The 26,181-nt window shown below is 51.3% G+C and overlaps 1 protein-coding gene across 2 annotated transcripts in view; it reads right to left on the bottom strand.

Annotated features, from left to right (window-relative positions):
- The window catches only part of HTR2C (5-hydroxytryptamine receptor 2C), a 266,622-nt gene extending 244,944 nt beyond the window's left edge, over nt 1-21,678 (bottom strand). For both annotated transcript variants that reach the window (XM_084813545.1, XM_084813546.1), the window contains exon 1: nt 21,122-21,678. The gene's annotated coding sequence lies outside the window, so the exon portion shown is untranslated. The remainder of the gene's footprint in view (nt 1-21,121) is intronic.
- Nucleotides 21,679-26,181: the final 4,503 nt, after the last annotated feature.

The raw sequence follows: 26,181 nt of genomic DNA, 5'->3' as shown, positions 1-26,181 counted from the left end.
GCGATTGCCTCTTCCCCAGTTGAGGTATGAAGCTGCCTACCTCTGTCTGCTCCCCATGTTCATTTTGATGGGATCACCGAATACATGGTCTGGCCTGAAGGCAGGGGCTAAGTGGCTTGCCCAAGAGATGACAGGTGAAGGCAGATGCAATCGAAACAGAGAGATCACAGAGAGCCGCAGCCGCAGACAAGTGCAGCTGCACAAGCAGCGTGATAGATGTGCACGTGCCGGGGAGTCCATCTGCTGGCCCCTTCCCCAACCGTCAGGGAAGCGCTCTGCTGCTTTTTGCCTTAATAACACATGGATGTTCCTGCATTCTTCTCTTCATTCATCACCTTCTTCCAGGCTTCCCCAATCTGCTGCCCGCCTGCTTTGCTGGTCTGCAGCTCACGTCATTCCCAGCCAGCCCCGGGAGCTGCATGCGGTCCGATACAGCAGGAGAGCAGGCTGCCGGCTTCATTTTTAAGCCGTGGAGCACCTTAGAGAGCTCCTTTAGAGTTCTGGCTGGTTCTGACTGAAACCCAGAGCAGATTCACCATCCCTCTGACATCGGAGCCACCAGCCTCCACTGTTTTTAAGGGACCTGTTTTTTAAAAAAATAAACAAAAAAACCCTGCAGAACTGCCTTACTGACTGTGGGGGAGGGCTTTGGTGACTTCATAGGGTCGGTGCACCCACTGCTCTGAAAGTCTGGCTTCGGTGACACCCTTGACCCTTTTCCTGTCTAGGTTTGTTCTCTGCGTAGAAGACAAAGAGGTGTGAATTGGACTGAATACTGGCAGGGCGCTGCTAGATCGGCCCCAAAACTCTGTACATGTTCTACCACCTTCTCCCTAACACATGCATGCCCAAGGAGCGGCAGCTCTTGCCAGCCCTTCTCCTCAAGAAGCTTGCACTTTATCTGGTAAGCTTCTCCCTCCCAACTGCCTGAGACAGGCAGGCAACAGACCCCAGAAACCAAACTTAAGTGCAAAGTACATTATTCCAAACTTATGGTACAAACATCTGACATGGCTGATTCGTACGTGGAAAGCAGACTCCCAGAACAGTTCTTATTCTTCCTTGCCAAGGTTATACGATACCAGTTACTAAAAGTTCCCACAACAGAAGAGAAACCAATGAACAGCAAGGAAGTGTGAAGAAGGAACATTTTAACACCCCACACACCCATTTCATTTCCATAATTCAGTGATTTCCAAAGGTGTGAGAAGGCCTTATATAGTTGGAAGGAAGCACAGAAAGCCTCAAGTAGGCCCAAACCAAACCCCCACAGCACCCTACCCCAACATGGAACCATCCAGATGTGCTGGACTACAACTCCAGCATGGCTTGTACTGGCTGGGGGAGTGCTGGGAGTTGTAATCCAACCCATCTGGAGGGCCCCAAGTTGGGGAAGGCTGAGCTACAGTCTTAAGCACAGAGGTGTGGAAAAGAAGTCACTCTGCACGGCGCAGCATTTGCTTCCAAAGGAATGCATTTGGAACTGGACCCTTCGCACCAGTGGAGGGCGGTGGCTCCAATGTCACTGGGGCAGGGAACCCACTCCAGGTTCCAGTCAGAACCAGTCAGAACTCTAAAGGAGCTATCCAAGGTTCTGACTGAACCCCAGAGCAGATTCACCACCCCACTGACATCGGAGCCAGCAGCCTACGGCCTCCATGGCTTAGTGGAGCCCTTTAAGGTGGGCCAGTGTTATAACCTCCACTGACAGGTTCGTCAGTCCATGCACCATGCCTTGAAGGACACAGCCCAGGAGCATCCAACAGTCCCTGAGAGGCCTGGCCTTACCTTCTGACAGGACCTGGCTGGTCACTCTAATGGCGATGAACGATTCTCAGACAGCTCACTGAGAGATTTATTACGTCAGTCCACCATCCAATGAGCAAGTCACATCCAGGGGGGAAAGATAGGATGGGGAACTCTTGGGCAGGGGTGTTCTCAAACACAGGGGTCTACCCGCATATCTGTGGGTGGATTACCTCCTTCTCCCTGCTTTCTCTCCAGCTGAGATCCTATGTTCAACCATCTCTGGTAGTTGCCATGGTGTGGATGTATTTCTTCAGGCATGGCTAATTTAGGGCAGCCAATCCATGGATAGTTTACTGGTCCATCTGGTATGTGGCCTTAGGCTGGGTTTGGAATCAGCTATTTTGAGCCAACAAAGTTACCAGGTGGGAGGTAGAAAAACTGTACTGATTCCACATACGGACTCACTAAGCTCCACCCCAACACCCCTAAATTTGCCAGGCCCCACCCCTTAAAACAAGGATGAGCAACTTGTGTGCACCACTTTGAAATCTTGAGATGTCAGCAATTTATAACAATCCACACATAAATAAATAACTTGTAGCCCTCCAGAAGTTTTGGCCTACAACTCCCGTCATCTGTCACCATTGGATATGCTGGCTAAGGCTGATGTGGGTTGTAGGCCAAGACATCTGGAGGGCCATGAGTTCCCCACCCCATCTTAAAAATGCACCAGGCTCCACCGCACAACCAGACAAAACCCATCTCTTGATCTGCCCCTCTGACTAGTTATGTTTAGAATCACTCCAGGCTGATCATGCCACAGAGGAGAGGGGGGTGAAGGAGGGGGCTACTGAGTGGCTTGGCTAAGAGCACCCAAGTGAGCCCATTTCCAAGGGGAGATTTGAACGGTGGATTCCAGTGAAGCAGCTAGGTAATTTTAGACCCATATAGCCCTGGGTGTTACTTCAGTTGTGAAGCACACAACTAACGTTTCTCTTCCCTCCCCCTCCAACTGTCAATCCCTGCTTTAAAACTGCTTTTACATCCCAGGTGTGTTAGAACAGTAGCAACAAAACCATTTGCCAACCCTGGTTAAAATAAACAAAAATACTCTGAGCACGTTCAGTTTTGCATTTTAAACTCACTGAAATCATAGCACCATCAGGACAACAGGAATAAAAGGATGCTTCCTCCTGATGCCCTCATCACCTCCCACTCTCTGGGTGGTCATTTGTGTGTGGGGGGACTTTGCCCCCAAGGTCCAGTTCACCATTGCGGGGCTCTGCCCTTCACGCTTTTAGCCAGTATGCTACACAATACAGTCCTGGATGGATTGGGAGGGGGGTACACGGGGGAGTCAACAACAGTTTACCCTTCCACATAATCCTAGAACACATCAGTACCCAGAGCAGTTCACACTCAGCCACCTTTCGAAGAAGAGCAGACTTTTTCACATGGCAGAGCTTACCTGTGGAACCCTCTACCGCCAGAAGCAGAGGGGATCCAGGCCTGAGCACTTGTTGGAATGGAGGCAGGATGCTAGGCTGCATAAACAAGTAGCATGGCCACACTTCATATACACCTGAAAATCCACTCAAGATTCCTGTGTCCATTCTTTGGGGGAAGGGGGGAATAAGGGATATGAGAAGGCATACTAATTTATGCAACAAGCTTTTTAGACCAAAATAAAAATCCAGACTCAAGAATAGGACACAGTGACAATGTTAATCCCTATTTATGTGATGAGATAAAAGCTAATGATCCCAGAATGCTATGCAATAGAAGAATAAATTCTGCATCTGTCTCTCTCTCTCTCTCTCTCTCTCTAATGTATGTGGGGGGAAATCAGTACAGAACAGCTTTACTTTCTTAACTATTATTACTGGTGTAGGAACAGAACAGCTAGTGCAGAATTGGCTTTCAAAGTTCCCCAGAAACATAAATGCCAGAATGCCAAGATGAGCACCACCAAAAACATAAATGCCAGAATGCCAAGATGAGCACCACCCTTGGGAAAACCAAGGAGAAAAGCTGGATGCAAATGTTGCAAGATGCTTTTTTGAAAAATCCCCTATGAAAGGCTCATTTGAGGCTTTACAAAGGACGAAGAGCAATGGCAAAGAACTCAATTATTTACAAAGTCAAGTCAGTTAGGGTGCCATCCAATATGCAAGATCCACCAGCTCAGGGGCTTTAGGATTTGGCAGAAGCCCCGCTATACTGGCAGATTGCCAGATGTGCCACTGCAAGGGTAGGAAGCTTTTGGGGGGGCAGTGGGCACATTTGGCAGTTTGAAAAAGTATCCCGGGTGCCACCACAAAATGGCTCCCATGGGAGGCATGGCTAGTCAGAAAGGACACGGAACCTGCCCAGAAGACTGAGTACAAGGCAAAGGTGGGGTCTGGGCCCCAGCACAATAAACAACACCTTTGAACCCGCTGTTTTCCGCACCAACAGAAACCTATTTCGCAGAAGGCAAGCTGTTTTCCTCTTCTCCACTTTGCAACCAACTCATTCCCACCCCCCTCAGCTCATTCTCCTCTCACTCTGGACCCATAGAGGTCTTCTCTACACACACACACACACACACACACCATATATCCATCATGTGTATATACATGCATGCACACACACATGTCCCTCCCTTCTCCTCCTCATTGCAAGCTCACTCTTTCAGGATCCCCCAAAAACCTCTCTCTTAGAACCCTACACAAGTTCCTCCTTTGGGGATTCATGAAAAAAACACCCAGCCCAATCCTGGTACCCAGGAACTGGAGGTACCAAGACAGAGCACTCAACATGGGTAAGCAAGGGAAAGAACAGTTCCCTTAATGCATAACTGCTGCAACTGTCTCCCATGTCTCCTCCCCATCCCTTTTGCTGTATGTGAGGTGTGTTTTTTGGCCAGGCATACAAAAGGTAATTGGGAGTGTGCACGCATGCGCACACACACACACACTGAGCTTTCATCAGGTGTTGACCACACGCTTGCAAGACTACTGCTGTAAGTTTGGGAGTTTGGCCAGGAAAGGGTTAATGTAGCCTAACTGAATACAGATGCTGTTTGTTTCCCCATGTAGGGACATACAAGAATTTCATTTCTGTTTGCAGAACATTCGAACAAGCCCCGTTTGCAACCCTAAACATGAACATGTGTGTATTTTCAGAGAAAATGTCCACATGTTTCCGAACCTGCAAGCCTGTTCAAAAAATGAGCATTTTCAAAAAGTGGATTTTTCACACGCTACTGGATGGGGGAAAGTGTGAATTTGGGTGTGCACTTTTTAAAATACACTTTTTCCCAACTGAATGCACATTTTTCCCAATTGGGGCGGTGGGTGGGGAGACACTCGCATTTGGGAAAGCGAACGAGCCAAACTGAGCTTTGAGGAGGAATCCAGAGAACCTCAACTAGAATATTGCATGTTTGTCCATCCCTAGTCCCTTGGCAAAAGAGGGTTGCTTCCTTTTGACAGGGAGGCGACAGCGCTGTGTGTCCACGGGAACCAAGTGTTATGCATCTTCCTTAACTCTTCTGAATGGGGCAAAAGTAGACACACACACCGCCCCCTCCTTCTAAGGCTGAGATAATGAAGGTGTCTGTGTGTAAGGAGAAGCAACCCACTGTGGCTGTGGAGTTAGAACCAGAAACAAAGGGAGGCCAAGAACTGCGTTTGGGCTCTGGAAGCCAACAGCATTTTGGGTGCTGGCTGAGTCTCTAGAAGTGTGCTAAGGGGCAGCAGTTTTGGCTGCCTAGCATAACACTGCAACATCTATACTCAACTGGTATCAATAAACTTAAAATACTGCAAAGTGCCACATGCCTCCAAGAAACCAAAGGCGAGTCAGCTCAGTGTCCCTCGATCTTCTCACCTCACAGAGACATGCAGTAGGCATAACATGACGTTAAACTGGAGTCTTAAGGGCAGGCAAAAGCTTAGGGGAAAATAGAGATATCATTACATATTTTGCATCCTACAGCTCTGGAACGATATGATGACTAAGATGAGAAAATTTCAGAGTCCAAGCGTCAACTCAGATTATTTTGGAATTGCTCATAAGAACACAAAAGCCGACGGACAACAAGCACCAGACCAGGCTATTTGCGCGACATGGGGACTATAATTAGATTTCAGGGCCCTAATTCAAAACTGAACAGCCAGCCAACTAGAAGCCTTCCACTTCAAATGCATCAGCTGGCTTTGAAATCTGTCCATGAAAATAATAGAATCCTGAAAATAAATCTGTAATTTTGTATAATTTCCCCAGGATGCTTGCTGAAAACCACAGCAGAATTTATGGCAACGTGAGTCATACCCATCTTCTTCAGAGATGCTTTGGATGCTAATATCCTAAAGTCTCTTTTTTTTTAATGATCCACTGGCCCTTACGCGACAAACACAGAAGGCCCCTGGCCTCCAGGATCAACATCACTTGTGTAAAAGTTCTGGACTTCGGAACTGCCAGGGCAGCTGCTTGAACCGTGCAGCAGCATGAAGTGTTATCCCAGATACTGTTGATGGCAATGAGCCAGGAAGATCATTGTGCCACTAGTTTTGAGTGTCCGAGGCATTCTGGACCCATGTTTCTCACTCAGACGGCAAGCCCCCCAAGTTACACAGCAAGACACTTTTGAACGGAGAAGGGTGCAGAGCCAGCCCAACTGTTAGGAACCTCAGAAGCTGCCTGATACTGAGTCAGACCCATGGGCCATCTAGCCCAGTGTTGTCCACGCTGACTAGCAGCAATGGCTCTGCAGGGTTTCAGGCAGGAGTTTTTCCAGCTCTACCAGGAGATGCCACCAGGGATCAAACCTGGTGTCAGGGTGGACACTGAGCCCATAGAACCTCAGAGTAGTTCTGATTCTGAGGAGGAACAGCCGTCTGTGGGAGAGGAGTGGGCTCATCCCTCCCAGGCTCTGCAGCTGGCAGAGATTCCTCCTGCCGGCATTCCAGACATAGATAGCGGTCCTGGGAGTGAAAGAGCACAGGAGGAGGGCTGGCTGGATGCTTGACGCAGAGAGCAACGAGCTATGGAGGGCGTGGAAAGGAGGCGTAGTGCCCGTTTGGCGCACAAGCAACGGTCACGTCCAGAGGACCCAAGGGAAAAGGGGAGGGACTCTCCCTAGCCCATAAGTTCAGGGTCTGCAAGTGATTCTCATTCAAACGGGGACCAACTGTTTCCAATCCGGGGCATAGGTTACTCTGCTGTTCATAGCTTAGTCGCTGGTGATAGAGTTATTAAGTTGTAAAAGGAATAAAGCCTTGACAAGAATCCTTTGTCTGTGTCTGGAGTTGGCTACTGGAGTAGACTGAAAGAGGCCGGCTAGGGCCCCCTGACAGCTGGGACCTTCTGCGTGCAAAGCAGGGGCTCTGCCACTGAGCTGCAGCCCTTCCCAAAAGGGCTAGAATGGGGCAGCCTCCTAAGGCAGCAGATGCTAGAAGTCCGCAGCACCACACGCATACACACACATGCACACAGTCAACAGCCTTTCCTCCTGAGCCTCTTCCATCCTTCTGAGCTGGCAACCTGTTGCAGTGATGCTTGCGTGTTGCTGGCTTGGACCAGCCAGCCGGCTGTCTCACGGAGGTACCATTCCCCCATGGGAGAGCAGTGCCTTTCAGAAAGGCCCCTGACGGAGTGAGAGCAGGCAGCCGGAGACATCTGATGCTCCAGCAGGGGCTTGCATTGCTCTGCCCACATGACACTGGTGTCATGCAAGGCGAAGAAACCAGGATGCAAGTCAGGAGGGTCCCCTGTCTGAATCTCGCCTCTGCCATGAACTCACTGAGCTCACTAGGCAGCAGTCCGATGTTTCTTTGAAAAGCTGCCACCTGCCCTCCAGCAACTCACTGTGCGAGGAGGCTGCATGCGGCTCCAGCAGCTCCAGGCAGCGCCTCAGGCGGGCCGCGCGCTCTCGGCCTCAGCCCATCCCGTCCCTGAATCTCTGACTTGGATGCCTGCACTGAGCAGGGGGCTGGACCTGAGGGTCTTGTGAGCCCCTTCCAGCTCCACTTTTCTATGATTCTGGGATTCATCTACAAAACAGGGATTTATTTGTTTGTTTGTTTATTTATTTATTTGAAACATGTGTATCCCGCCCTATATCATTAAGATCTCAGGGCAGCATACAGATAAAATCAACTTAAACAGTATAAAACAATAAATCCTTTAAACAGCTAAAAGCATATTGAACCATTAAACGAGCTAATACCAATTCAGAAATCTAAAACAACGAAACAGTTAAAGCCGTCTGTGACTGTAGGTAATTCAGTTGGGCCTCAAAGGCTTTGAGGAAAAGCCATGATTGAACATGGTGCTGGAAAGAAACGAGCGTCTGCACCCATCAGGCCTCCAAGGGGAGGGCATCCCACAACCGGGGTGCCACAGCAGAGACGAATAAGGCTGAGTTGCCGTGCAGCAGGGGTGGGCAGCCACAGGAGGTGCGGGGGCCATTCCCGCCCCAGGGGCTGCACTCCACGGAGTGCGGCGGAATCCACAGGGCACCAGGTTGGGGCCGGCGGATCTGGTACCGCCCCCCGCCTAACCCGCAGGAAGCACGTCCTCGTTGCACAGCACCCCCTGCAGGCAGGCTTTGCTGTCATCAGCACCACAGGCAAATGTGGCACAGCAGCATGAGGGAGGGAGCTCTTCCCTGCCCCTCTGGCCCTGCTCCCAAAGAGACTGTGAGGTAAGGCAACCTTCCTTCCGGAGTCAGCCCAAAGCAACGCAACTGGCAAGATAGGAACAGAGAGCAATCCTTTGGACTATAGCCAGACGCAGCCCGGGGTGAAGGGTGAAGGCTCCAGCTAGAAGCTGCCATTGGATGGAGCCCCAAAATGAAGGTGCATCTTTCAGCCTGCTTTGCAAAGAGGACAGCTATTATCTCAGGCCAGGAGAAGGGAACTGAGGGGGGCTCGGAGCTGAAGCCACAACCACAGACTCACCCAGCTGCAACCTTCCCCTCACTTCCAAACACTGCAGCCGCTCCAAAGAAAAACAGATTGCTGGAGTTCTCATGATCACATGGGAGAAACCCATTCATTTTCCCAAGTGCTGGGCTGGGACATGTTTCTTTGCAGAGTGGCTGTATCACACAAGCCAAGAGGGCCGCACTCTGGTGTCTCTGTAAGAACGTAGGAACAGCCCTGCTGCAGGGCCAGACTCAAGGCCCGCATCTTGTTTCCCACCGTGGCCAGCCAGATGCCCCAATGGGAAGCCCACAAGCAAGGCACGAGTGCAGTAACACCCCCTGCTCAAGTTCCCCAGCAACAGGTACTCAGAGGCATGCTGCCGACGGTCAGGTACAAATCACATGCCACCCAAACCACTCTGCAACCATGCCAGGCATTATGGGGAACATTCCTCTTGGGTCACATGCTGGACCATCAGCCCTCCTTCTAGGGTGCCCTCATTCTGAGGATCAGAGGGTGGTAACAAGAGAGAGGACTCTGTCGGTGGTGGCCCCCTGGCCCTGGAAGGCTCTCTCAAGGGAAGCTCGACTGGTGCCCACGCTGCTGTCTTTTGGGCTCCAGGCTAAAGCATTCCTGTTCTCCCACATTTTTTAATCTTTTAAAGTTTTTTAAGGTCTCTTTAAACATTTTAGTATTTTTGTGTTCTGTTATCCTAGTCCCTGCAATGTGGTTTTACCTCTTATACCTAATGCTGTGTTGACACGTTTATTCATTTTCTATTGTGATGACGATGGTGATGAGGACTATAAAATGCCCAGTGAAATTTATTTTATGAGGTTTTTAATACATTAAAATAAATCAATACATATTTCACTACCCTGAGCAATTGCTTGGGGTGCCTGTGCATTCAGGTCAGCCCCAGTTCTACCCAAGCTGGAGACACCCAGTATACAAGCCCTGCCCATCTACTTCCCAGCCTTGCTCCTTAAACCTTGCCAGTTGCTTGTGGGCTGCTTTTGCTCTGCCCACTTTAATCTCTGCTGCTGCCTGCAAGGAAACGCTTTGATCCTTTAATCTGCTTTTCCTAAATGTTTGTCACAAATATTTGCTCCTCACTTCCCCAACTGGTGAGAAGTTCCAGAGGCAGCGTTACCGGGTTTCACTCCCTTTGGATGAGAGCACACTGGAGACGTACGGTACTGTTCTGTAACATTCACTTAATTTACAGATCAACTCTGCTTAACAGTGGAGGCAAAGCCATTTCTTCAAGGCAACAGATCCACTACCACACATCAGAACCCCAAAGAGGGGCCCAGCACTTCCAAGAGGTCCTCAGCAAGCTCACAACTTTATCTCACTGACCAGGTTCACACATCACAACAGCAATTCCTGGGTTGTTTAACCCAGAAATTGTAAGGATGAGTGACGCATGCAAGCTGCACACTTGTTGTTTCCACTTTCAACTAACAACCCAGGAATGTCCCAATCCTGGGTTGTTTTGTGGTGCGTGAACCCATAAACTCTGGGTCAATCATGAGTTAAACAACCCAGAGTTAACCCAATCCAGAGTTAACCCAACAACAAACCATGGACAATTCGCCCATTAACAACCCAGAGTTCTGGGTTCACAGGTCACAAAGGAACCCAGGAATGGGGCATTCCTGGGTTGTTAATTGACAGCGGAAACTATGAGCACACGGGAGGCTTGTCCCCAACCATTCCTGGGGACACCACCCAGGAATTGCCACCATGGCATGCAAACCAGGTCTGTGTCTCCAGTTTCATCTTTTCCATCTCTACTTCCTCCCCACACTCACACACTGCCCTTAGTCAAAGAGGGTTGTTACCATCCACAAGCTCTGGCAGGTACTGAGAGAGAGAACTGGCCCTTCTCCCATTTACAAAGCTTCATCACCAGAAGCAGATACTTACCCCAGGTGAGCGAGCAGACGATAGCTCTGCCACATGAATTCAATTAGTGTATATGCAAGCAAGCCCACAGGCAGCATAGGATCCCTGGTGCAATCAGTCTTGCATGCACTGAACTGAGCAGCAGCAGCAGCAGCAGCAGCAGCAGCAGCAAAGGGACAGGGGCTCTCTCCACTGCGTCTTCCCCTGGGACTCCTGAAGCCCAACACAGTTCTCAGTCAGAGCCTGCAAGCAGGACAGGGGGTGGGGAAGAGGGCACCAATGCGCTGGCAATATTTCAAGAGGCCAAAGCAACTAGACCCGGGTAATTATAGGTTTCCTAGCCAGGCATCGATCTCAGACAGAGGTGGTAAGTGGGCAATAAAGGGTGACAGAGGGGGAGCCGGGCATAACTGATGTGGCCAACAAATCCCATATCTCCACAAAGAAAGGGAGGAGCATTCTTACACCAAAGCTCCATTCCTATTATGCAAAGATTGTAATCCTCTGCACACCGACCCAGGACTTGCTCCCAGGCTGCCCTGGAAATAGAAAGGCCTGTTGAGTCCAGGGCTAGTTCTGTATTAGTGCTTTTTATCGGTATTGAAGTGCACTGATAACTGTTGGGGCACATTACACATTCTGTATACCACTTTTATAGCATTATGGCTGGCTTTTTATTCCCTATTATCCAAACTACCACAACGGATGTGCTATGAGGTATAAAATGTGCAAGAGGGATATAGAATCACCATGGCTGGATCGTATCACTGTGACATGAGGTGTGGATCTGGTCTTGGCATTTACTTCATTCCCTTGTGTGGAAAATCACCTCGCTTTGCTTCCTGCTCTTGTTACCACCGCCTTCATTTCCTTCCCCTTCCTCTGTCATCTTCCTTGTGTCTAATTTCTAGACTGGAAGCTCATGTGGGCAGGGGCCTCTTGTCCTTAGAAAGTGCCACATATCTGGACAGTGCCATGATATCTATTAAAAATGCCAACATGAAACCCACTGGCCTAGTTCACACGTAACAAGAAGCCACCACGGGTGCATTTCCCTATGGGGCTTCTTGTCACAGCAGCCATGATTTTGAATATTCACAGCGGGGGCATGCCATACCCTCTTGTTATGTGCGAACCTGGTGAGGGTGGGTTGTTGGGGTGAGCTCAGGCATTCTGCATGGCTTATCAACCACCCCAACAACCCACCCTCTCCAGCTTCACATGTAAGGAGAAGACGCAGTGCTGGGGGCTTGGATCTCCACCCTGGCGCTCGCTGGCCTCACAACCCACCAGGGCTCATAAGCCACAGTGGGCTGTGGTGATCATGCAAACCAGGTCAGTGCGTTCAGGGCCAAGAATGTCGGCTGAGGAGCGTGCACAAGTGTCCTGTCTTTCACTGTACAACAATCTCTGTGGCAGCCTGTAGCCTCCTCCACTTCCCGCACTTCAGTTAAAGTCATCACAAAGGAAACATTGTGACGCCATTCCTCCCATGGGGCTTTTTCAGTTCAGGAATAGCAGGTGGCCTGGGAGGCTGCGGAGCAATGGAAGAGACAAAACACACACAGCACCCTCAGCCACTTCGGGGCAATTAGGTAAGCTCAAAAACCAAAAGAAATTCAAAATTCTGCCTCATAAAAGTGGAAGCCTCGACACAGTTGATGCTGTTGCCACTTACAGAAGCAGTGCAATAAACCAAAAACCCTGAAGAAAAAAAGAAATAACCTGTGCTACAATCCCTGCCGATAGTGAGCCCTATCGGTGAGAAACTACTGGAGAATTTCTCCTCCCCTAGGAGAAATTCAGCGAAATTGTCCCCCCAATTTCCCTGCCCACAAATAGGCTGGAGAATTTTGAGAGGCCGCTTGTGCACAGCTCTAGTTCTGATATCAGTGGGGTAGTGAATCCACTCTGAGTTTCAGTCAGAACCAGTCAGAAATCTAAAGGAGCTGTCCAGGGTGCTTCAGACTGGTTCTGAGACCCAGAGTGGAATCACTGCCCCACTGACATCAAAGCCACCAGCCTCCACTGCCACCATCTCTACCAGAGGTGCCAAGGACTGGACATGGGACCTTCCACATGCAAAGCATGTGCTCTGCCACAGAGTTCTGTGTCATGCATGCTCAGAAAATATTTTGAACAAGAAAAAGGCAGCACTGGGTGCTTGGGACAGATGCCATCAAACTTTGCATCACAGACCGAGGTGCTTGAATGCTTTATGATCTCAGATTGCCCAGCCGCCATCAACCACTGAGACAAAACATTCGGTGGAAGGACCTCCATCTTCAGGTGGAAAGTGTAGCATCTCCTACCAATTGCTAACAAGAAGGGCATGCGGCCAAGTGCCCTGTGCTGCCCTGCAGCCCGCACAGGACCAAGTGCAGCCACCAAAATCTCGTCTTTTCATTAACAGTCAACCGTGGCTTCCTATGGACAGACAGCAGACGTCATTGCGACAGTGATCACCTCACATGGCAAATTTTGTCCCACGTCACTGCAGCAGCCTCAGTTTCCACATGCAAGGTCTCAATCAGCCCCAGACAGGTTTCTCTCTATATTTTTCTGGCTGATTAAATCTTTGTCACTCCATTTTGGCTCCGATTGCCTTAATGATGAATCATTATTGGGCTCTTGCCCTGCTGGAAAGCAATCTCAAGGCTGCTTTCTGCCCATTTTCAGCAATACATGTTTAGAAGGAGCTGCTCTTTAAATGCACCTTTTAAGTCAGACTCCATCCTTGTGAGTGACAAAAAAATGTTCCTCTCCAGTCGCCTTCCATTGGTAGCTGAGTGAGAGAAAGGGTTGCCCTCCAGTGTCAACGAGCACCATGCTTGGAAAGGGGGTTTGCCGTTGTCAGCTGCTGGGTGGGCAGATGTATTGGTTTATTTACTTACAACATGTATAAAGCTTGACATACTGCAGCGGCACCTTTTGGCAACCCCACAGACACACAACTACACCCCAAACATATAAGTCCCCATTGGTCCGGGAGCTCCTGAGCAGCCTAATTCGACCACCTGCAGCTGTTCCTGGAAGCATTTTCCCACCTTCCGACATTTGCCTCCTCCCAAGACAGAACCACAAGCAAAATTTCACTGGAAATAATTGGTGAGCAATTTCATGTCCATCCTTGCTTTGGTAGATGGATGTGAGCATGCCCCATTTCTCACAAGCATGGCCTTAAAAAAAACACCGCTAACTCCCCGCCCCACCCCCCAAAACCCTCTGTAAAATCACTGAGCTGCTGCAGAACATACACAAGATATCCAGCATGAGGATTTGATATTCCTAGCACAAACCTTTCGTTGAACACACTGTCAATTACATAGCAACTCTTTCTTTCCAAATAGCGGAGCGGCCTTGAGAAATACAGGCCCTTCTGCCGAAAGACATTTGCTTGGGATATTTTAAAGATGGCTTTAAAAGGGGATTAGACAAATTCATGGGGGATAAGGCTATTAATGGCTACTATACTATCTCTGGGGAGATGGCTAAATACTAGCCCTGAGATCAGAGGCAGTATGCCTCTGAATACCAATTTCTGGGGAACCACCGGAGGAGAAGGTGATAGTATTCACAGTCTGCTTATGGGCTTCCCATAGGGGCATCTGGTTGCGTCTGTGGAAAACAGGATGCCAGACTCAATGGGCATTTGGTCCACAGGGCTCTTCTTATTGAGGGGGCTAAAAGTGCCCCTCCCACATGCCCAGCTTTCTGCCTGTACCTACCCGGGAGCCCTCACTTCTCCAGCTCTAGCAAATTCCATGTGGATGGAAGACTGAGCACCTGGGTATTTGATGACAGTGTCTGAGGATCTGAAATGTATTTTTTCAGCCCTACTTCAGCATGGTTCTTTAAAATTAAAAAGGTGATGCTTGTCACAAAGGATTTTAGAAGACTTCCCAGCCCTTCATATGAACATAAGAAGTGGTGTGCTGGATCACACCAAAGGCCCATCTATTAACATTGATATACCACTTTATCTGGTAAAACGCCATCAAGATGGTGTACAACCATTTATACAATAAAACCTTAATTCAATAAAAACAAGAACACTGAAACAATAAAGACATTAAAACATCAAAGATACACAGTCTGAAAGGCCAAACTGAAAAGATGCATCTCCACACTCTTTCTAAAGGCCCAGAGAGTGGGGTCCAATCGTCATTCCTGAGGGAGCGCATTCCATAGTTGGGGGCAGCCCAGGAGGGAGCCCTTTCACGTGTGGCCAACAAATGGGCCTCTGCAGGTCTCATCATCCTCCAAAGGGCCTCTCCTGCAGATCTTAAATCTCATGGCAGTTCATAGTGAGACAGGCAGCCCCTGAGGTAGCCAGATCCTACACTGTTTAGGGCATGGAGGGTTAAAACCAGCACCTTGAATTGTGCCTGGAAAGCAGTGGGCAACCTGTGCAGGTCTTTCAGGGCAGGTATAATATGGTGCTGATAATGTGGACTGGTTAGCAGCCTCACTGCCAGAATTTGCACCAACTGAAGCTTGCAGATGCTCTTCAGGGGTAACCCCATGTAGAGCACATTGAATAGTCCAAATGTGATGTAATCAAGTGCACAGATAACTGGACAGCCAACTGTCAGGGATGCTTTGACTTGGATTCCTGCATCGAGCAGGGAGTTGGACTTATAGGCCCCTTCCAACCCTTATCCTATGATTCTATGATTGCCAAGTTAGACTGATTCAGGAAGGGTCACAGATGGCACACCAAGTGTAGAAGTGCAAATACGCTCCTTGCCACCCCTGCCACCTGTATATCCAGGTAGGATCTAGTCCAACATCCCCTTCCCACAAGATGCTACAGGAAGCCCACAAGCGGAACACAGGAGCAATAGCACTCACCTTTCTCAAGCCCCACTCAGCATCTGACAACTAAGATCTAACACATTTATATCGTGCCTTTCCTGTAGAGCAAGAGTAGACAAACTTTGGGGGCCTTGGACATATCTGGCAATTTGAGAAACTGTCCTGGGCACGCCACAAAATTGCTGACATAGGAGGTGTGGCAAAGGGCAAGTAACCTCCCCAAAAGACTGAGTACAAGATAGAGGTGGGCTCTGAGCCCCAACACACTAAACAACTCCTTTGAACCCAGTTTTCATCACCAACAGAAACCTATTTCACAGCCATCCCAGCTACTGGTAAGAATTTGTGATTTTTATTTTTATTTTTTAAGCAGGAGGGCACCCTGGTGGGCACCAAGAAAGGTGTCTGTGGGCACCATGTTGTCTATGACAGCTCTAGAGAACTCAAGTTGGTAGACATGGTTCTTCTTCCCCCATCCCATTTTATCATCATATAACAACCCTGTGAGGTAGTTTGGGGCTGCAGACAACAGTGGCTGGCCCTGCTTCACCCAGGGAGCAGCACAGCTGAATGAGGATTTGAAACTGGGTCTCCCCAGCAATAGTCTAACACTAATCACTGCATCATGCTGGTTCTCTACTAACAGCTCAAACATTTCCACCTGTATGCTTGTTGGGCCTGCTGAGACTGTTCTACCTTGATCATTGCTTCTCTGTTCTGAACCATCATGGTAAGAGACATTTTAATGAGTCCAGCACATACACAGATGCGCGCACTCATAGGGTAGCTTTACACAATTTGGCATGAAAACACACCTCTCCCAGTATAGGTGTGTGCCCGTCAGAGCTCCCTGTGGTGCAAACCTATATCAAACTCATGTCAGCACATGTTACTCAGGTTGCCAACTTTTGATTTCAGCAATTCCAAACCCCGGGGAGAGTCCATGGTGGAGTCGGAATATGTCAGGTCATGGGAGGACTTGGCATAGTGCATAGCTAAGCTATGGAATTCCTACCAAGATGTAGTAATGGCCACCAACATTAAAAGGGAATTGGACAAATTTGTGGAGGATAAGGCTATCAGTGCCTAATAGACTCAACTAATTTATTCAATTATTTATTTCTATTTATTTATTATTTCATTTATATCCCACCTTTTCTCCTCTTGCAAGGAACTGAAGGTGGCATGCATGGTCCATTTTATCCCCACCACAACCCTACGAAGTAGGTTAGGCTGAGAGTCCATGGCTGGCCCAAAGTCACCCAGTGAGTTTTACGGCCAACTGGAGTCCAGAACTCAGGTCTCTCCACTCCTAATCCAACACTCTTACCAGATACGATGGCTAGATACTACCTCCAGAATGAGAGGAAGCATAACTCCGACTCCCAGTCACTAGGGAACGACAGCAGGAGGGGATTATTGGCCTCAGGTCCTGTCTGTAGTCTCCTCATAGGTGTCTCTTTGGCGACTGTGGGAAACAGGAGGCTTCTCTATGATGGCACCCCAATTTTGGAATCCCCCCCCCGAGGAGCAGGACCAGTGCTGATGTTACAATCTTTCCAGCAACAGGTAAAAAAAAAGTATTTATTTACAAAGGCATTTTAAGAGTTAGTATATCGTTTAGTCTGCTCAGCTTAGCTACCTCTGCATTATTTTATGAAGATCGTTTTAGGGTACTGTGTTGTGGTTATGCTTAGTTGTATTCATGTTTATTGCATAATGCCCTAGTATCCATGAAAATGAACCATGGTCTGAAATATACGTAAATAAAACCAATGTACTGTACATAATGCTTTTCCTCAGGTGCTCAGAGCGCTCCACCAGCACTGTCTCAGTCATCCTTCTCACAGGTCAACAAGGTGGGCCAGGCTGATTATACTCATTTTGCAGATATGTGGGGGGGGGGAACTGGAGTTGGAGGACCCTCGACTCGCCGAAGGCCATTCAGTAAGCTTGCAGCTGAGACGTGATTTGATCAACTCAGTGCCCTGGTTCACATGACGTGACAGCCCACCATGGCTCAAGTTGACCATAGTGTGTTTTAGGGTTATCTGGGGGTTGCCTTACCCTCAAACACCTCCTGCCACCTGGATTTGCATGACATGACAGGCCATGGTGAGCTGGGTGCCTGCAGGCACCATGCAAAAATGGCCCCCGGGACTCAGCACGCTGCAACAGCTCCCGCACGTCAACTAAGCCATGGTGGGCTGTCGCGATGTGCGAAGAGGCCCCGTGCTTAGCATAACCGCAACATTACACCAGCTCCATGGGGGAGGCCTTGGGCCGTCAGCACCTTCTCTGCAAATACCTCATATACTCAGTGCTCAAAATCAGCAGGAGATGGAGAGGGGAAGGGACATCAGTGCCCAGCACCAGGGCCGCCTCTGCGGCAGGCTGGGCAACTCCTCTCTTGCACTTCTTCTCCATTGCTGTTTGTTGTGAGCTATGCATAACAGTAACTACCGCAAATGGCCCTTGATTTACACCAGCTTTCCTCAACTCGTTACCCTCCAGATATTTTGGACTACAATTCTCAGCATTCCTGAGCACTGGCTATGCTAAACAGGGCTGACAGGAGATGGAAGTCTAGAGGGCACCAGTTTGGGGAAGGCTGATGCACTGGAGGCTCCAATGTTAGTGGGGCAGTGAATCCACTCTGGTTCTCCATCAGAACTCTAAAGGAGGTATCCAAGTTGCTCTGAAACCCAGAGCAGATTCACGCCCCACTGACATCAGAGCCTCCATCCTCCACTGGGCTGATGTGAACTCTCCTTGGGGGACAATTTAATCTTGAATGTGTCCAGGAGCAGGCCTCTGACCCTTGCCCCACCTCAGGGAAGTTTGTTGCCTCCTCCCTTACCAAAGCCCAAAAGGGAGCCCCTCCCCAACATCTGTGGATCATCTAACCAAAGGGTGAGGCAGAGGCAGCTTTCTCCATGAACCCTGTTAAGGGGTCTTCTTTTGTCAGAAAGGCCAGCCTTGTAATCAAGTGACAAGAAATGGCAAGTCTTGGGATGTCAACACCTTTTCCACATCCCTTTCATCATTCCAGTTTTACTCCTCTTGCAACATCAGCGTCAACAACTGCCTCTCTGCAGCAGCCTCCCACCCAGCTGCACAAGACAATTTAACCCCACTTGTTTATTCCAGCCCTCAACACATACTTCCCTGAAAAACCATTCAGCTAGCCCATTCTCCCTTTCAGAGACAGAGAGAAGAGAGGAGCATGAAGGAGGGCAAATTACAGAAGGACCTTCACTTCCCTCTGGCGTAGGGTGGGAGGAACCGTTCTGCTCAAACCAACTGTAGACCATAGCTAGGAAGCATCCCGCAGGTGGCTGGAGCTCCTGCTAAGTCATCCGGCAATAACTAAACTAGATGTAACATTCAGCTGCCCCTGAGAGCTGCACCAATCATACAGAGAGAGGATCACTTCCAGTGCCAGCACATCAGCAGTTTCCCACCAACTCTTGCTCTGCCCAATTAAAGAAAATCGCCAATTTGCATCTCTTAGTAACCGGGATCAATGCAGGGTCAATGTTCTATAAGGAAGCAGAGAAGACACTGTTCCACGCTGTTCGTGCTGCAGCGTTACACAGCCGTGCGAGGCAACCAGGAGAGAACAACCAGTCCCAATCTGCTCCTCAGACATTCTCCACCTGGTGCCAAGGGCACAGCCCTCTGTGCGGGCTCCCCAGCTAACACTTCCAAAGACCCACCCAGAGCTCTGCTTTCCCCAGCAAGCCACGGGGCTCCTCCAGCTAGCAAGCCTTCTCCGGAGCCAGTATGTTCAGGCAAGCTGAAGACGCTCACAGCATAGGAAGGCTCTGGGCTCAGAAACCCTGGGAAGGGCCTCAGCTCAGGGAAGAGCGCCTGCTTTGCATCAGAAGCCTCAGCACCCCCCCCCCCGCCATTAAAAAGGACCTGGGAGAGCAGAACTGGGAAGGGCCTCCCCATCTCTGCCCAAACTCAGAAGAATCACTACCTGTCTGAGGACACAGCCCTTGGCTGCAGAGACCAAGGGTATGGCCAGACTAAGGTGCTTTCACAGGGACACACTCGGGCGGAGGGAGCAGCTGCTGCTGCTGCGCTCTCTTTCCCCGGACTGGTGCAGGCAGCCCACCCAGGCCTGGCATGGTTAGGGGCCGGGGGGGGGCGCAGTGTGCGTTTTCTATTTCACTGCTTCTTTGCCGGCAATATTGGTTCACTCGGTATTGCTCTCACACTCGTTTGGAGGCCACTTCGTGGGTCAACAGTGGGATAAAACAGCTGTCTGGGCAGGAGTAGCACGCCCTGCAGTGCTGAAGCCGGTGAACGTTCTCACAGCCAGCCAGCCAGCGCAGCCGCGCGGGTGCCGAGCGCCAGCCCTGCGCCGGTCGAGGGCAGCGGCCCGGCGCGGCGCTGTTGTTTTAAGCCCGCACACGCGGAACCGCGCAAGAGCACGCCACGGGCCAGCCAGCGGAGCCCCCCGAGGCAGCCGGCCGCGCCTCCCACGCTTCCGCTGCAAAAACACCGACACACTTTCGGAAGCGCCGCGGCAAAGTGTTGCAGGCAAATCACTGATCCGTGCTCGAGCCGAGCCGAGCCGAGCCGAGCCGGAGCCAGCGCGGCCGAGGCGGGGCGCGCGCTCCTCTTCCGGGCACCAGGAGCCCCAAACGACCCGCCGCGGCCGGCCGGAGAGGCAAGCCGCTGTCCCGGGGGCCGCTGTACCGGGGCGGCAGGACGACTGCGGTGGGAATTCATCCCGCCGAGACTTGTCGGTGGGAAGCGAGCGGCTCTGCGAAGAGCCACCGAGAGGCGGCGGAGGCTCCTTGGCAGAGAGACCCGGGGGGGGGGGGGGCTCGTTCGGACGCCAGCGGGAACGAGGAGGCACAGGGTTGCAGAGCCGCGGCGCAGGGTCCGTCGCCCCTGCGCAAGTCCCGCGGCCCGCTCATGCGCGGCTCCTCTGAAGGGCTTGGCGCGAGCGGGCTGTGCCCAAAGGGCCGGGTTCGGGCTCTGCCCGCTCGCGTCCGAAAGCCCCCCCCCCCCGCTGCTGCCCTAGCCCCGCGGGCACCATCGGGGGGGGCGACCACGCTCCGCGGGGTGCGCGTGGCTGCAGGGGCGTAACGGCGACCTTGTCCCATCGGCCGCCACGAGCACCCGGACGGGAGGAGCCGCGGGGCGAGGCAGGGAGGGCGCCCCTCGACCCGCTGGCGGGGGGCAGCAGGCGCAAGAGAAGCCAGCCTGAGCGGTGCCCTCGCGCCCCCGCCCCGTGGGGCACTTCACCAGAGGGCGCAGCGCGGCGACGGCGCACTCGGCCTTCCGCCCTCCCCCCTCCAAGCGCCCCACGCGGTGGGACACGACCCCGAGCGGGTTGGCAGCGTAGTCCGACGCAGGCGGACTCCGCAGTCCCCCGGGCCCCGAGAAGTCTTGCGCCCCGGCGTTACGTGCGCAGGGGGCGCGGGCTTGGGCTCCTGCTGGCGTATACGCGAAAGCAAGTCCCCTTAAGTTCGAGGGGGGCTTACTCTCAACAAGTGAAGGCGGCAGGCTTGGAGCCAAGAGCTCTTCACACCCTCCCGCACACACAAAAACCCTGTAGAGGAGCCCTGCGACTGTCCTGGGGCGCCATTGGGCACAGCCTGCCCAGCCCCCCGGAAAGGAAAGCAGAGCGAGCGCCGCACCCCACATGCGGAGATCGCGCCCCAGACGAGCCCCCCCTCTCCGGCGCGCGCTTCGCCCCGGCAGCCTACCTGGCAGGCGTGGCGCCCGGCAGCGGGCGCGCGTCCGCGGCTGCTGCTCCGGTCCCGATCGCCTTCTTCCGGGCCATGGCTGCGCGGCTCCCGGGCTCAGCCTCCCGCGCCGCCCGCCCCAAGGAGCCGCCAGACCGCGCGCTCAGCCCCGGCGGCTCGGAGTCGGGGGCGCCTCCAGCGGCGCGGCGCGCGACAGGAGCGGCAGCGCCTCCGCCGGCAGCCGGTCAAGCCTACGTTCGCTGCGCCGGGGCGAGTGCTGCGCCCGGCGAGGGGAGCGGCGTCGCCAGCCGCCACCGCCCGCCCGCCATCCCGCCGCTGCCGCCCTGCCGCCGCTGAATCGGTCCCGCCGCCGCCGCGCGCCTGTGCGGGGATCCAGAGGGGGCCGCTGAGCCGGGAGGAGGAAGGGGGAGAAGAAAAGCCCCCCCCCCCGACGCCTTAACAGCGGCGCTGCTGCTCCTCTTAAAGGCGCCTCGACCACCCAAACGGCTGTCCAGGAAGCGCCGCGCGGGCGAGCCGCCGTCGCCGCCGCCTCCGTCCCCGGCGAAAGAGGTGCCGGGTCCAAGCAAGCAGCGCCAACAGGTGCCGCTCCCCCGCCCGCCCGCCCGCCGGAAAAGGCGCCACCTGTTGATTTGCTGACAGACGGTCGACCTTCTCTGGAGCGCCTACCGAGGTGTCCACGACGCGCAGGGACGTTTGCCAACTGACCAGAAACAACCCCTCCCGACCTGCACCTGTGCCTTTAAGAGCAGCTCGAGGGGCGGGAATCGGCAACTAAAGCTTTGCGGCAGGTGGCTCTCAACACAGCTCCCTCACCAGGGGCTGTGCGTCAAGGCCATGTTAAAGGCACAGCTGCACGGGCCGTTTTTAAAGGTGGCAACCCTATGCGCAAGAGAAGACCGTTCTTTACTTTGGGGAAATGGCGCCGCAGGACTCCCTGGCCTTTTTTGATGGACCCCGTGCCTTTCAGGACTGCAGGGGCTGGCAGGTCTCCAAAGAGGCCCAGGCTCCCCATTACAGCATTTCAAGGCAGGAACAAGGCTGCACCAGGGACACTTCTGCATCTAGAGGCACTTAAAGTTACGGACTCTGTTTTTTTTCTCCTCCCAAAGATAGCAAGTCCAGTTATGAGGGGCCGATAGCTGTGATGACAGGCAATTCTCTGTGGAAGCTCAGAGGAACTAGGCTCCCCAACCGTTTGCAGCTCCTGTACTTGTAACAGAACCCCATCCTCCAAAATTTAATAAGTAAAAGTTGTGCTAGTATGGGGAAGGAGGCTTCCTCTGCTTAGTTTCGATGCTTAAAGGCAGAGGCACAAGGGCAGGGAAAGAAGTTGGCAACCCTGAATATCATTACCCTCCCACAACTATACCCCAATAACTTCTGTGCTCCTTCCCTCCCACTGCCCAAGCATTTGCTCTGGCATCTCCCTTTACCAGGCTTCCTTACTCTCATGTTTCTGGGAACATGCCCATGGCTGGCAGGAGCACTGGACCATGCAAAGCAAGATGGCCTCTGAGGGATGGAGGATCACCTGTTCTTCTGGTACCCTGGAGGGGGAGGGCTCCTCTTTCTCCCCTCCCCTGGTGAAAGCACCCTCAAACTTTCTTGGTGGAGAAAAGGGCAAAAGCCTACATGTTGCTCAGAATATTTCCCTTTCTATTATTTGGATCCTGTCTTTCCATACAGGATGCCCAAGGTGGCAAACAATATTAACACCACAGAAATATAATAAAAATGAAAGAGAGGAAGAGAGTGTGCGCAAAGATAAAAGAGCTGAATTGTTTTTAAGCAGCCAGTATGTTCTTATGGACAAATCCCTGGAGAATAGGCCTATCAACAGCTTTTAGTCATGACAGCTAACTGGAACCTCCAGGTTCAGGAATGGTCTACATTTGACTGGGCAGGTGCAGGGTGCAAGTATCCGGAGCAAGCCATCATCACCTTCATGTCCCACTCCTGAGCATCCCAGTGTTTGGCTGCTCTTGGAAACGGAATGCTGTGGGACTAAATGAGCTGTGGGCTGATCCAGCTGGGCTCCTTTTATGTTTTTACAATAGTGGGTAATCGCAGGGCCCCAGGTGAAGCTTTCCTCATCCTTTCACATCTCCATGATGCACCTATCCTTCCATCATTTCTGTGGGCAGGCTGCTGTTAAAGGCACAGGAGCAGAGCCATTTTTTTTTAAGTGCCTACTCTGGGTTCTAAGGTAATTATGCCTAAGCAGAAATTGGGAGAGGATTGTCTCACCCTCACCCCACACACACATAATTATATCAATGTTGCCAAGAAAACTCACAGTTTAGAATTCTCAGGTGCTAGTCCACATTGATGCAAGGTGTGTGTACATTGCACTCAATGGCCTTCTGTACCAGCTCTCCAGAAGGATGGTGAGGAGAGGACTGTGGTCTCTGCAGGGAGTGACCCAGGAGCCCTTCGGATCAGACAGCTCCTTTCAAGCTGCAGCCTCAGTAACCATTTCTGCTCCAGTCTCATTTTTTATTTACTGCAGTTTGATTTAATTATTTAAGGACTTGTAATAACTTAATATGTTTATTGGTGAATAATTTACTGCCCTGAGGAGCTTAAACATTGCATTTATGATCTAATAAATCCTCTCTCTTTCTGTGAAAAGCCAAGACTTCCTGGAAGTCTCCAGTTAGGCCTCATTCCTTAGTTAGGCTGTTTGCTGGTCCATAGTTTAGAAAAGCTGACTGATGCTTACCCAGTGGGAACCAAATGGTCTTCTGATAGCTCTCGGTGGTTTTGAATGAGATACCCGCCAGAGTTGGAGGAGCTGGGGGAAGAGATATGTGAGGGGGAAACAGCAGTTTGGGAGAGACAGGGAGAACATGGAGCGCGGGGGGGGGGGGTGGAGCTGAAGGGGGTTGCCCAAGTCGCTAATCTTCTGCCTCGTAGCAACGCTTGTTCCCCTCCATCTTCTTTTGTTGTAGTGATATATTTATAAATAACACAAATGTTCCAAAGGCATCATATTTCTTCAGTGCTTTTGCCTTCAAATGAACTAACCCCAGTCACACTACCTGATACACTTCTCACCATTCAAGGAAAGAGGAAGGGCAAAACAAATTTATTCCAGCAAGAAACTCCGCAGCCAGGAGTGGATGTTGAAGGGGGAAGGGTATTAATAAAGCTTGTCCACACACATTTGTTTGTTTTGATCATCTATATCCTGCTTTTAAAACCAGTCCCCAAAGCAGTTCACAAATGCTGAGTAACTACAATCCAGCAATTAAAATCAATCATATTTCACATATTGGCATAAGAACCAGCATAAAAGCAGTATAAATCAGTCATCAAAAGCTTTCTGAAAAAGTTTTCAAAGCCCATCTAAAGTTGGGAAGAGAAGGGGTCTGTGGATCTCCACAGGGAGAGAATGGCATGCTTGCCATGCCACCACTGAAAAGACCCTGTCCCTCCACCTGCCAATGAAATCCTTGTTTATGAAAAACCAGACAGCAGAGCCTTGAACCCAATCTCAGGCCTTAGGTAGGTTATACAAGGACAGCCAGTCATTCAGATCACCTGGTCCTGGGCTATTTATGGCTTTGAAGTTTAACTCCAGCACTTTAAATTCAGTGCTGAAATGAATTAGTAACCCATGTAATTGATGTAGGACTGGTGTGATGTGTACTGACCATCTTGCTCCTACCAGCATCCCTGTGGCTATATTTTGAACCAACTGCAATTTTTGGAGCCCAGGGGTAGAGCCCCTGCTTGGCCTGCAGAAGGTCCCAGGTTTGATCCCCAGCAGCATTTCCAGGGAGGGCTGGAAAAACTCCAGCCTGAAACCCTGGAGAGCTGCTGCTGCCAGTCAGTGTCGACAGTACTGGGCTAGATAGATCAAGCCCGACTTGGTTCCTATGAACTGTTTTTAAAGGCAGCCCTACAGAGAGGTCACTGCAGTAGTCCAGTCTGGATGTAACCAGAGCATAAGTGACTGAGACCAGCTGCACCTTACTCCAGGTAGGGTCACCATTGGAGAACCGACCAAAGCACGCACATCACCTGAAGGTGACCTGCTAATCGTTGGATGATAAGACATCTTGATCCACCTCTTTCTCAAGGAATTGCATTCAAGAAGATGTGCAAGCTGAGCCAAGGGCACTTGACTTGGGAGGACCGTTTCACACATGCAGGCTATCAAGGGACGTTGCCGTCGTCATGTGGGGCATTGAGGCTTGTGTAGCCAGTGCTGGAGAAAAGGGTCAAGCTGCCTTACACCAGAAAAAGGGTTGCCTGCCTTAAGATTGTTTTCCTGCCCTAACCTGCAGACATTTAGGGCACAGTTCTATGCATGTTTAGATGGGGGAGGAGTCCTACAAGTCCCAGCATTCCCCAGCCAGCCATGCAACCTGACCAGTGGCACAACTGGGTAATTTTAGACCCTGGGGATAATGGCCTTATGCCCCCACCACCTTTAGATAGCCATGTGTTATGAAACACACAACTAACATCTCCCGTTCCCCAACAACAACTTCCATCCCATATTTTACAACCACTTCTACACAATGGAGGCTGGTGGCCCGATTCCGGTGGGGCTGTTAATCCATTCTGGGTTTCAGTGGGAACCAGCCAGCACTCTAAAGGAGCTATCCAAGGTCCTGGACCTATTTGGGGGGGCAGGTTTCAGCACCTTGGATAGCTCCTTTGGCATTCTGGCTTGTTCCGACTGAAACCCAGAATGCATTCACAGCCCCACTGAAATCAGAGCCACCAGCCTCCACTGCTTCTACATTCCTTATATGTTAGAACAACCGCAAAACTGTTTGCCAACCTGGATTTTTTTAAAAAAAATCCGGTGAGTGTGTCCAGGTTTGCATTTTTAACAAAAATCACTGCACCATCATGGCTACAGGAATAAACTGGAGTTTGCTTCTGATGCCCTCATCACCTGCAACTCTGGGTGCTCAGGGGTGGGGGGGCTGTGTTAGAATCTGTGACTGAATCTGACACAAAGCCCTGTTCAGTGCTGTGCCACCAGAAAAGCATTTCTGCACAGTGGCTTCAGGCCACTGGTTTGGTCTGCTGCGGTTGAAAGG

This window comes from Heloderma suspectum, chromosome 9, assembly GCF_057233095.1.
Source record: "Heloderma suspectum isolate Gila_16-S chromosome 9, 16-S_ref, whole genome shotgun sequence".
In the NCBI taxonomy this organism is placed as follows: Eukaryota; Metazoa; Chordata; class Lepidosauria; order Squamata; family Helodermatidae; genus Heloderma; species Heloderma suspectum.
The sequence above is the reverse complement of the archived record's forward strand: the minus strand, read 5'-3'. Positions and strand labels throughout refer to the sequence as shown.